This window comes from Macaca fascicularis, chromosome 1, assembly GCF_037993035.2.
Source record: "Macaca fascicularis isolate 582-1 chromosome 1, T2T-MFA8v1.1".
Classification (NCBI taxonomy): domain Eukaryota; kingdom Metazoa; phylum Chordata; class Mammalia; order Primates; family Cercopithecidae; genus Macaca; species Macaca fascicularis.
The window spans coordinates 192,501,690-192,513,727 of NC_088375.1; positions in this window are offsets into that span (position 1 = coordinate 192,501,690).

A 12,038-nucleotide genomic window follows, 5' to 3' on the forward strand; every position below is an offset into this window, starting at 1 on the left:
AAATTCAGACAAGGCTGGGCACGGTGGCTCACGCCTCTAATCCCAGCACTTTGGGAGGCTGAGGCGGGCGGATCACGAGGTCAAGAGATCGAAACCATCCTGGCTAACACGGTGAAACCCCATCTCTACTAAAAATTAAAAAAAAAAAAAAAATTAGCCGGGCATGGTGGCGGCTGCCTGAAGTCCCAGCCACTCGGGAGGCTGAGCCAAGAGAATGGTGTGAACCTGGGAGGCGGAGCTTGCAGCGAGCGGAGATCACGCCCCTGCACTCCAGCCTGGGCGACAGAGCGAGACTCCGTCTCAAAAAAAAAAAAAAAAAAATTCAGACAAAGCTTCCCTACAGGCCAGCAGCAGCATAACTCTGGCTGTTTCCTCTGAAAGTTAGGAGCAACTACATCTCTTCTGTTTGCCATTGTATCAGAAGAATGCCACTACCATAAACATAACATTGTAAGAGCAGCTAGGGGCACAAGCCCACATCACCTGTCTTTGTTAGGGCTGCTATAATAATATACCATAAATGTGGTGGCCTACAAATGGCAAAAATGTATTGTTCATAGTTCTGGAGACTGGGAAGTTCAAGATCAAGGCGTTGGCATATTAGATGTCTGATGAGGGCCTATTTTCTGGTTCATAGATGGTACCTTCTTGCTGTGTCCTCACATGGCAGAAGTGGCAAGGCAGCTGTCTGGGGTCTCTTTTATAAGGGCACTAATCCCAATCGTGAGGACTCTGCCTTCATGACCTGATCACCTCTCAAGGCCCCACTTCCTAATTCCATCACATTGGTGTTAGGTGTTAGCATATGAATTTTGGGGGGACAGAAACATTGAGACCATAGCACCACCCCATCTTCAAACTACATCTTCATATGTGATAATTTCAGCAATGTGAATAAAACTATTTTGAATAATTGACCTTCACACTGATTTGCCAACTAAGTCAGTCCTGGACCTACAAACTAAACTCCTGGTGAGAAGCAAAAGTCAGATGAGCCACACCCCTTACTTGGAAAAATTAATAGTAATTGGCCCTATCCTTTCTTGCCTGGGAAGGTGACAACATACAATCAGTATCTTGGATTTATTTTGTCATATCTTGCTGAAGCCTTCATATTTTATTTTTTTAATCTTGAAGCCAAGTGAAGGCTCCTAGGTGTAGTTTTTATTTGACTACATCAGATAATTTAGTTATATTCAGTAGAAGAGAGTGTACTGTATACAGCATAGATTAGGTAGACTATATAGGAGGCAGCATGGGTAGTAGGAAAGAAACCATCGAACTAGGAGACCCAGGTTCTTGTCCTGCCTAGCACTGCTCACTAGCTAGCATGTGACAATAGAAAAGCCACTAAAAGTGGCCAGTCATGGTGGCTCATGCCTGTAATCCCAGCACTTTGGGAGGCCGAGGCGGGCAGATCACCTGAGGCCAGGAGTTCGAGACCAGCCTGGCCAACATGGCAAAACCCCATCTCCACTAAAAATACAAAAATTAGCCAGGCATGGTGGCAGGCGCCTTTAATCCCAGCTACTCGGGAGGCTGAGGCAGGAGAATTGCTTGAGCCCGGGAGGTGGAGGCTGCAGTGAGCTGAGATCATGCACTCCAGCCTGGACAACAAGAGCGAAACTCCACCTCAAAAACAAAACAAAACAAAAAAACAAAAATAGAAAAGCCACTAAAACCTCACTAGCCATCTGCAAAATGAAGGAATTTAGATAACCTCTAAGACCAGCTCGAAAATGCCGTCATTCCATAGTCCCATTGGAAGTGTCACTAGGCTGTTCAAGAAATTCATAGACACCAGGGGCCAAGGACAAATCAGCTGCGCTGAGCCAAATACCAAGAGGGAACAAGCTTAAGCTGGTGATAACCAGAGGTGCAGATGCAAAGTGTGCACTTGTCTTCCAGGAAGGTGTTTGGTGGCTGGGCACAGGGGCAATGAGAGAAAGTGTTAGAAAATAATTTAGTCATGGGTTCACTAAATGTTCCTTTCAACCTAGGTTTAAGATACATCTAAACATTCCCCATCAGTTGCTTTTCTTGGGGGGCAGGTGGTGTCATCATATCTCTAGGGAAGTATATTCCAAAGACCTGCGTGCATAGTAAAGCTCTCTGTGGTATCTTTAGAGGCTGTGCACAACTTCACAGACAACTGGTAACAATAGGATAAAGAATTATATTGTTAATCCTGGCTACTTAGGAGGCTGAGGTCAAAGGATTGCTTGAGGACAGGCATTCAAGACAAGGTGGGCAACATAGAGAGCCCTCCATCTCTCCTAAAAGAAAAAAAAAATGTTGTAGCCATTCTGGATAGTTCCAAATGTGGCCAAAGGTTACTGGCTATCTTCTGGCCTTGCTTAATCTGTGATGTTATTTATGTTCATAAGATATAATCTGTACTCTGTTGATGGCACAGCTTAGATTCCAGATACCCCCTTAGTTATCTACAAGAATAGGAGACTGACCCCTGGCCTATAGGAGATAAGACTCAGACTAGGTCTGTATAATATGCATCACATCTCCAGAGACTGCTGACAAGCCATATGAGACACAGAGGAAGTCTCTCAGAGTACCACCATTTCCGAGAGATAGTACCTGTGTATGTACCAAGTCCTATGTCCCAGTAAAAGAAACTGGAGCCAGGCATGGTGGCTGATGCCTGTAATCCCAGCACTTTGGGAGGCCAGCACAGAAGGATCGCTTGAACCCTGGAGCTTAAGACCAGCCTGGGCAACAAAGTGAGACCCTGTCTGTACCAAAAAATATAATTTAAAAAATCAGCCAGGCTTTTTGGTGCATGTCTGTAGTCCCAGCTACTTGGGAGGCTGAGGTGGGAGAGTCACTTGAGACTGGGAGGTTCAGGCTACAGTGAGCTGCGATCGTGCCAGTGCACTCCAGCCTGGCTGACAGAGCAAGTTCTTGTCAAAAAAATACAAAAAATTAAAAAAGCCTGAGAGCCAAGTCCTACAAGTCCTATTGCAAGCCCTTACTTTAAGTCGACGTCCATATAACATGGCTTTAACTTCCCTGGGGAAAATTGCCCGAAGCTTAAGCCTTATGGGGGTGATCAATAACACTTCTCTTTTTCCTTCCAAGTTCTTTTTTTTTTTTTTTTTTTTGAGACAGAGTCTTGCTCTGTCGCCCAGGCTGGGGTGCAGTGGCCGGATCTCAGCTCACTGCAAGCTCCGCCTCCCGGGTTTAGACCATTCTCCTGCCTCAGCCTCCCGAGTAGCTGGGACTACAGGCGCCCGCCACCTCGCCCGGCTAGTTTTTTGTATTTTTTAGTAGAGACGGGGTTTCACCGTGTTAGCCAGGATGGTCTCGATCTCCTGACCTCGTGATCCGCCCATCTCGGCCTCCCAAAGTGCTGGGATTACAGGCTTGAGCCACCGCGCCCGGCTCCTTCCAAGTTCTGAACCACTCGATAAGACAAGAGCTGTCACATGGGAGGCCAAAATAACATATTCATTTCCATTATAATAGAGAATGTGAGATTCAAACTGTTTTCTTAATCCTGAACCTCAGAGTTAGATGGTGTCATAGTTTGGATGTGTGTCTGGCCCAAATCTCATGTTAAAATGTAGTTCCCAGTGTTGGAGGTGGGGCCTGGTGGGGGCTGATTGGATCATGGAGGCAGATTTCTCATGAATGGTTTAGTACCTTCCTCTTGGTACTGTCCTTGTGACAATGAGTGAGTTATTGTGAGATCTGGTCATTTAAAAGTGTGTGGCACCTCCCCACTCCCCCTTGTTCCTGCTTTTGCCATGTGATGTACCTGCTTCCCCATCACCTTCCACCATGATTGGAAGCTTCCTGAGGCCTCCTCAGAAGCAAGTGCTGCTACGCTTCCTGTACAGCCTGCTGAACTGTGAGCCAATTAAACTTCTTTTCTTTATAAATTAACCAGTCTCAGGAATTTCTGTATAGCAATGCAAAAACAGACCAATACAGATCCTCTGTAGGGCTCCTCCATAAGGGAAGGACACTTATACAACGCACAACATGGAGCATCAGAGCAGAGAGCCTGCTAACTGTGGGCAGACGTACTCCCAAAGGGAAGGAGATGGGAAGCGGTTCTGCTGTACATGCCCAGTTTCTCCTTCCAAACCTACCAGTCAAATAAATTGCTCCACATTCCAAGTATTATGCTAATAATACAGCTTTGCTAAATGGAAGGGAGCATTGCCCCATCCAGGCACCCTTCCCTCCATTAACAAAATCCTAGATCTTTTCTAGGCTCACAGGGAGGCCTAAAGTTTCAGTAATGAAACAGTTCATTTCCCCTCTTTCTAATCCATCTCTTGGGACAAAACAAATTAAGAACTCTTAATACTAGGCAGAAGCCTGCCCAGTAGAGGTGCCATGGACAGAGAGGGATATAATGTGTCCATCCTACCATCTTCCAACTGAGTCCCAGGGTACCTTTCTCCTTTGGAATATCCGTGGTTGGCAAAAAGTGTAATGATGATAACATCTGTTGGATAATTATTTGGCTGCTGCCAGATTCGTATTCTAGGGGTTTTGTTCTGAGGAAACCAAGAGTAGAGTGGGATTTTAGGACACCATTCAAGAATATGGAATTCAACAGGCCAACTGATACAAAATGAAGGATTTGTTTAGTTTACTGTTGGTCCATTATCTATTGGCTGCTGCATCAGAAACCAGGATTCTTTTTTTTGTTTGTTTCTTTTGAGACAGGATCTCACTCTGTCACCCAGGCTAGAGTGCAGTGGCTCAATCAGGGCTCACTGCAGCCTTCATCTCCCAGGTTGGGCTCAAGTGATCCCCCCACCTCAACTTCCCAAGTAGCTGGTACTACAGGTGTACACCACCATGGCCAGCTAATTTTTTAAAATTTTATTTTTGGTAGAGACAGGGTCTCACTATGTTGCACCTGTTGGTCTTGAATTCCTGGGCTCAAGTGATCCTCCTGCCACACCTCCCAAAGTGTTGGGATTATAAGTGTGAGCCACAGCACTTGGCCTCATTCTTTTTTTTTTTTTTTTTTAATAAGCTTTGTATTTTGGAATAGTTTTAGATTTACAGAAAATTTAGATTTTGCAAAGATAATAAAGAGAGTTCCCATATGCTTCATATGCAGTTTCCCCTACTAACATCTTACATTAGTAAGGTACCTTTGTTCTAATTTATGAACTAATATTGATACATTACTATTAACTAAAGACTACATCTTACTGAGATTTTCTTGATTTTTGCCAAAAGCCTTTTTCTTGTTCCGGATCCCATCTAGGATACAGGACTTCTCATATTTCCCTAAGCTCCTCTTGGCTGTGACACTTTCTCAGACTTACCTTGTTTTCTGTAACCTTGATAGTTTTGAAGAAAATTGTTAGGTATTTTGTAGACTATCTCTCAGTTGGATTTGTCTGATGTTTTCTTCATGATTACACTGGGGTTATGGGCTTTTGGAAGGAAGACCACAGAAGTAAAGAGCCATTTTCACCACCTCATATCAAGGGTACCTGCTATCAACGTGACTTATCACTACTGATATTGACCTTGATTACCTGACTGAGAGAAAGTCAGGTTTCTTCACTGTAAAGTTACTCTTTGTCCTCCTTTCCATGCTGTACTCTTTGGAAGAAAGTCGCTATGCACAGCCCACACTTAGGAGTGGGGTGGTATGCTTGCTTCCTTCAGGGCAGAGTATCTACATAAATTATTTTGAATTCGTTTGCATGGGAGATTCATCTCTTCTCCTCATTTACTTATTCTTCAATCACTTATTTATTTCATTCAGTGATTTCTGCTTTCATCCAATTGGCTGTTCCTATCTGCAAGAGAAATGGGAAATGCAGTTCTTCATGTGGGTGCATTGTTCAGAATTTGGAAGGAGTCACTCTGGATTTCATGGATATTTATTTTGTTCATTGGGTTATAATCCAATACTAATTTGTTTATTTTGTTGCTCAAATTGTCCCAAGCTTTGGCCGTTGAGAGTTCTTTCAGTTGCTCCCTGTTTCTCTTTAACAGATTCCCATCATTGTGTTATTGTGGTTTTTGGTTTTGTTTAGTTTTGTTTATGTGACTTTTTAGCATTTCCTTATTTCTGGCACTAGAAGATGGTTCAGATTCATCTTGTATATTTTCTGTTCTAATTTTGGAATCAGCCATTTCTCCAAGGCCTAGGGTTTGTTCCTTAATTTACATATTTCCATTTAAAACAAACTCCTTAGAAAGTGGTGATATCAGCCAGGGTGCTGTAGCTCATGCCTGTAATCACAGCACTTGGGGAGGCTGAGGCGGATGAATCACTTGAGGCCAGGAGTTCAAGACCACCTGGCCAGCGTGGCAAAATCCCATCTCAACTGAAAATACAAAAATTAGCCGGACATAGTGGCAGGCGCCTGGAGTCACAACTACTCAGGAGGCTGAGGCATGACAATCACTTGAAGCTGAGAGGCAGAGGTTGCAGTGAGCCGAGATTACACCATTGCACTCCAACCTGGGTGATGGAGTGAGACTCTGTGTCCAAAAAAACAAAAACAAAAACAAAAAAAAGAGAAAGAGAGAAAGTGGTGAGGGAAGTTGAGAGGAGAGGAGAGGAGAATGGGCAGGATGTACTACCCCCCTCACTTCCTGTTGATTCAATTGTTTTACCTTGCTTAAGGAAATAAAAGTTTGAAACCCATATTTATTTCCTATTGTTGCTATAACAAATTACCACAACCTTTGTGACTTGAAACAATAGACATGCATTATCTTATAGCTTTGGGGATCAGAAGTGTAGAAATGGGTCTTATGGGGCTAAAGTTAAGGCAGGGCTGTGTTGCTTCTGGAGGCTCTAGGGGAGAATCTGTTCCTTGCCTTTTTCAACTTCTAGGGGCTGTTTCTCTGCATTCCTTGGCTCATGGCCTCCTTCAATAATGACATCACTCTGACCCCTGTCTTTGTAGTCAAATCTCCTCTCTCTTCAGCTTCCCTTTTTCATCTTTTAATGATTCTTGTTATTACATTGGGCCCTGTATTACTTCATTCTCACACTCCTATAAAGAAATACCTGAGATTGTGTAATTTATAAAGAAAACAGGTTTAGTTGGCTCACAGTTCTACAGGCTGTACAGGAAGCATGGCTAGGGAGGCCTCAGGAAACTTAAAATCATAGCAGAAGGCAAAGAGGAAGGAGACATGTCATACATGACTGGAGCAGGAGGAAGAGAGTGAAGGAGGAGGTGCTACACACTTTTAAACAACCAGATCTTGTGAGAACTCACTATTATAAGAATAGCAAAGAGGAAATCCGCCATCATGATCCAGCCACCTCCCACTAGGCCCCTCTTTCAACATTGGGGATTACAATTTGACATGAGATTTGGGTGGGGACACAAATACAAACCATGTCAGGCCCACTCAGATTATTCAGAATAATATTTCTATTTTAAAATCTTTATGTTAATCACAGCTGCAAAGCCCCTTTTACTACATAAGGTAACACAGTCACAGGTACTGGGGATTAGAACATGGATGTCTTTGTGGGGGTGGGGGTGTCATTATTCTACCTACTATAAAGCCTTAAAACCAAAAAGTGGCATCTGCTGATAAATCACAGTTTTACCTTCCTTTATGCTACAAAGGACACTCAAACTCTGAATGTTTCCAACAGCCTCAGACAATCATTTCTTCTTTTTCCAAAAGGAGATGATAATAACAGTATTATTTAATAAACCCTACTAAAAACCTTATGTTGCTTTTTGGTATTTTGCCAAAAACATATCACAATTTTCCTCACTTATTCTACTGATATTTTCTTCAGTAGCAATTTAGAACATGTAGGTTAAATAGTACATATGGTTGATTTCCTATTCTCATTAAGTGGTCTCTTAAACTTTAAAGGCTAAAATATTTATATAGACTTCTAGGTTCATGATGGCACACAAAGCCTATCTATTCCTTGTCTTCTATGTCTTTTCCTGATAGTCTAAGGCCTCATCGGGCAATCATATAGATTAGAGAATGCAAGCTATGTGTCCCATAAGGTAGATCTAATGCATTAGACTTACAGTTAAATAATTGTGGATTTTTTTCCAAATGAAAAAGTTGTATTAATGAATATGTTATAAATTTCAAAAACATTCCCTATTAATTTTCCTCAACATTGGTACCTCTTTCTGCTTGTATGTCAGTGTATGCTAGCTGACAACAAAAGAAATCAACAAGAAGCCAATTAATAGAAAAAGTCAGAGATAGGAAATAAATTATGTCTAGTTTGATAGCTTACAGTGTTTCTATAATTTTATGTTGCATACATCTAATAGAGAACTATTTTGCTAGCTGAAATGCTTTCTCACATAAAGAACTCTAGATGTAAAAAATAATTACCTTTCCCTAAATATAATGGCCCCAACTACCATTTTTTTCATTTGATTGCAGATACTTTACAAAAAATACTTTCCTCTTGTAAAAGAGAAGTTTACTCCTGGAAAAGTAAGAATATGGGCTTTGGAGCTAGATACACCTGAGTATGAACATCTTACTAGTTGAATGACTTTGTTAGTTTTTTTAAAATTCCCCTCCCTCCCTCCCTTCCTTCCTCCCTCCCTCTCTCTCTCTCCCTCTCTGTCTCTCTCTCTCTTTCTTTTTTCTTTTTTTCCCTTTCTTTCTTTCGACAGGCTCTCACTCTGTCACCTAGGCTGGAGTGCAGTGACACAATCATAGCTCACTGCAGTCTCAATCTCTTGGGCTCAAGTGATCCTCCTCAACTTCCCAAGTAGCTTGGACTACAGGCATGCGCCACCACACCCTGCTCATTTTTAATTTTTTTTGTAGAGATGGGGTCTTACTATGTTGCTCAGGCTAGTCTCCAACTCCTGGCCTCAAGTGATCCTTCCACCTCAGCCTTCCAAAGTGCTGGGATTACAAGTGCCTAACCTAGTCGTATGACTGAATATATCACTTAACTGAATAATTTGTAAGAAATTACATGTGGTTGTTTGTAGAAGACACTAATTAAAGCAACTTAAATACAAAAGAGGCATATTTCTTCCTCAGAATAAAGAAGAGCAGAGTTAGGCAGTTTGGGGTTGCTGTGGCTGCTCCTTGGTCATTAAGCATCCAGGTTCTCCCCTTTCCATGTGCTCTGCCATCTTTGGTACATACCTTCATGTTCTAGGTTACTTTTGGTCCAATGTGGCTTTTGAAGCTCTAGCCACCTCATCTACCTTGCAAGCAACAGAAAGGATGAAGGGAAGAAAGGCAATAATGACAGCTTTCCAGGAAGCCTACCCAGTGACGTCTGCTTACATCTAGTTGGCCACTTTTATCTGCAAGGGAAAGGGAAATGCAGGTTTTCATCTGTGCACATTGCTCAGGATTCAGAAGGAGAGGATCATGTTGGATTCTGTGGCAGAGATGCCTAAATGATCCTCAGTATCCATGATTTCCTTTTGCTTTTAGTAATAGAACCTTTGCCACACCTATCTGCCACTAATCTTAACCTTCACATTGACACATGACCATTGAGATAGAGGCTATGTTATTCAACCTCCCTTGAAGTTAGCTGTGGCCATGTAACCATTCCTTCTGAACAATAGGGTGTGAGCTGAAGCTTTTGTGTGCAATTTTTTAAAAAATAAAACTGCCTGTCTTTCATCCTCTTTCCTTTCTCCCCACAGGCTGGGGCATGGATGTGTGGTGATGAGTGAGCTTTTTCTGTATGAAGACCATACTTTAGATGGTGGTGGAGTAACCAGACAGAAGGTGCTGTGTCCCTGGATAACTGCGCAACCTGCCAATCTAGATTTCTGCCTGCCCCTGCTATATTTTGTGAGAGAAAAATAAACATCCACCTTGTTTAAGTCACTATATTTTGGTACCCCTTTGCTATAGCCCAGCCTATATAATATATGAATACAGCCACTTTCTGTGCCTCGGTTAATTTTTCTGTAAAATGGCAATGGAATTATGTACTCCAATGGGTTGTTGCAAGAGTTAGATAGAAATAAGAGGCCGGGTGTGGTGGTGCATGCCTGTAATCCCAGCATTTTGGGAGGCTGAGGTGGGTGGATCACCTGAGGTCAGGAGTTTGAAACCAGCCTAACATGGTGAAACCCCGTTTCTGCTAAACAAAAAAATTAGCTGGGCGTCGGGGCGCATACCTGTAAGCTACTTGGGAGGCTGGAGCAGGAGAATCGCTTGAACCTGGGAGGCGGAGGTTGCAGTGAGCTGAGATCATGCCATTGCATTCCAGCATGGGCAGCAAGTGTGATCTGCCGAAAGGAAGGAAGGAAGGAAGGGAGGGAGGGAGGGGAAGGAAGACATCTGGGCCACGGCTATTATATGTAATAGTTATTAGCATGGGTTTCAAAAAGCTGACTAAACCACTTGGAGGAAATAGGCAGCATGCTACCCCACCAGTATAATAGAGCAATATGTGTGAGTCGATCCTTGATTTAGCAGCAAAAGCATAAGAACAATAAATACTGCCGGGCGCGGTGGCTCAAGCCTGTAATCCCAGCACTTTGGGAGGCCGAGATGGGCGGATCACGAGGTCAGGAGATCGAGACCATCCTGGCTAACACGGTGAAACCCCGTCTCTACTACAAAACACAAAAAACTAGCCGGGCGAGGTGGCGGGCGCCTGTAGTCCCAGCTACTCAGGAGGCTGAGGCAGGAGAATGGCGTAAACCCAGGAGGCAGAGCTTGCAGTGAGCTGAGATCTGGCCACTGCACTCCAGCCTGGGCGACAGAGCGAGACTCCGTCCCAAAAAAAAAAAAAAAAAAAAAAAAAAGAACAATAAATATCTTGGACTTAAATGTAAGTAAGTAGTTGAAGTGTTTGCAGAAAATACCCTAATGCATTTCTCTCTCTCTTTCTGTCTCTTTGTCTGTCTCTCTTTTTGGAGTCAGTCTCACTCCTGTCACCCAGTGGTGCTATCATTGCTCACTGCAGCCTCAACTTCCTGGGCTCAGGTGATTCTTCCACCTCAGCCTCCCAAGTAGCTGGGACTACAGGTGCGTGCCACCACACCTGGCTAACTTTTTGTATTTTTAGTAGAGACAGGGTTTCGTCATGTTGCTCAGGCTGGTCTCAAACTCCTGAACTCAAGAGATCCACCCACCTTGGCCTCCCAAAGTGCTGGGATTACAGGTGTGAGCCACCATGCCTGGCTGCATTTTCTCTTAATAATTTGGATTATTTCCCTGCCGTTCGCTTGCCTGCACTGTTATTGACTCAAAGTAGGGGAGGACTAATGCCATGGAGGAAGGAAAAGGGTATTTGGTAGAGGAATTCCTGAGAGACAGGAAGGGAAAGCAGGAAGTTCTTCTGATAATTGGGAAAAGCAGAGTATGTGTGAGATAAAGGAGTGGGAGACCAGAAACAAGTGATTTGGGGAAACAGATTTGGTGAAATTCCAAACCATGACTCATGCCCACTCTCCGGATTTTGTTTCAGACGATGCAGTTTCCTTGGAACAACCCTGTGTTGGGGTTGGTACCATGTTCAGTATGAGTCAGGTAGCAAGGGATGAGGGAGAAGTCTGAGAGCAGCCTCCCAGGATCCCACCAGCACATCATGTCAAGGAGAAAGCAGTCAAGAGTTCCTTGGATTCCTCAGGGGACAGATGGTGCTGAGGAGAACCACTTGGCTGCAGGAAGCCTTGGGTTGCATAAGCAGAGCACAGAATGCAGGAATGAAGAATCCCAGTAATAGGCAGCAAAATGATGTCCCAAAAGATAAGGTACAGCCAGGCTTCCCTCCTTCAGCTTCAACAATGGGACAAGGGACATCTCAGGGAAGGCCACAGGACAGTGTGGTATTCTCCTCCTGCTTTTATGAGGGGAGAAAACAGCCAGCAGGGAGTGTGATTTTTTTTTTTTTTTTTTGATACAGGGTCTCATTCTGTCGCCCAGACTGGAGTGCAGTGGTGTGATCTCAGCTCACTGTAACCTCCACTTCCCAGGCTCAAGTGATTCTCCTGCCTCAGCCTCCTGAGTAGCTGGGATTACAGGGATGCGCCACTACCGCCCAGCTAATTTATTTTGTATTTTTAGTAGAGACAGGGTTTCACCATGTTGGC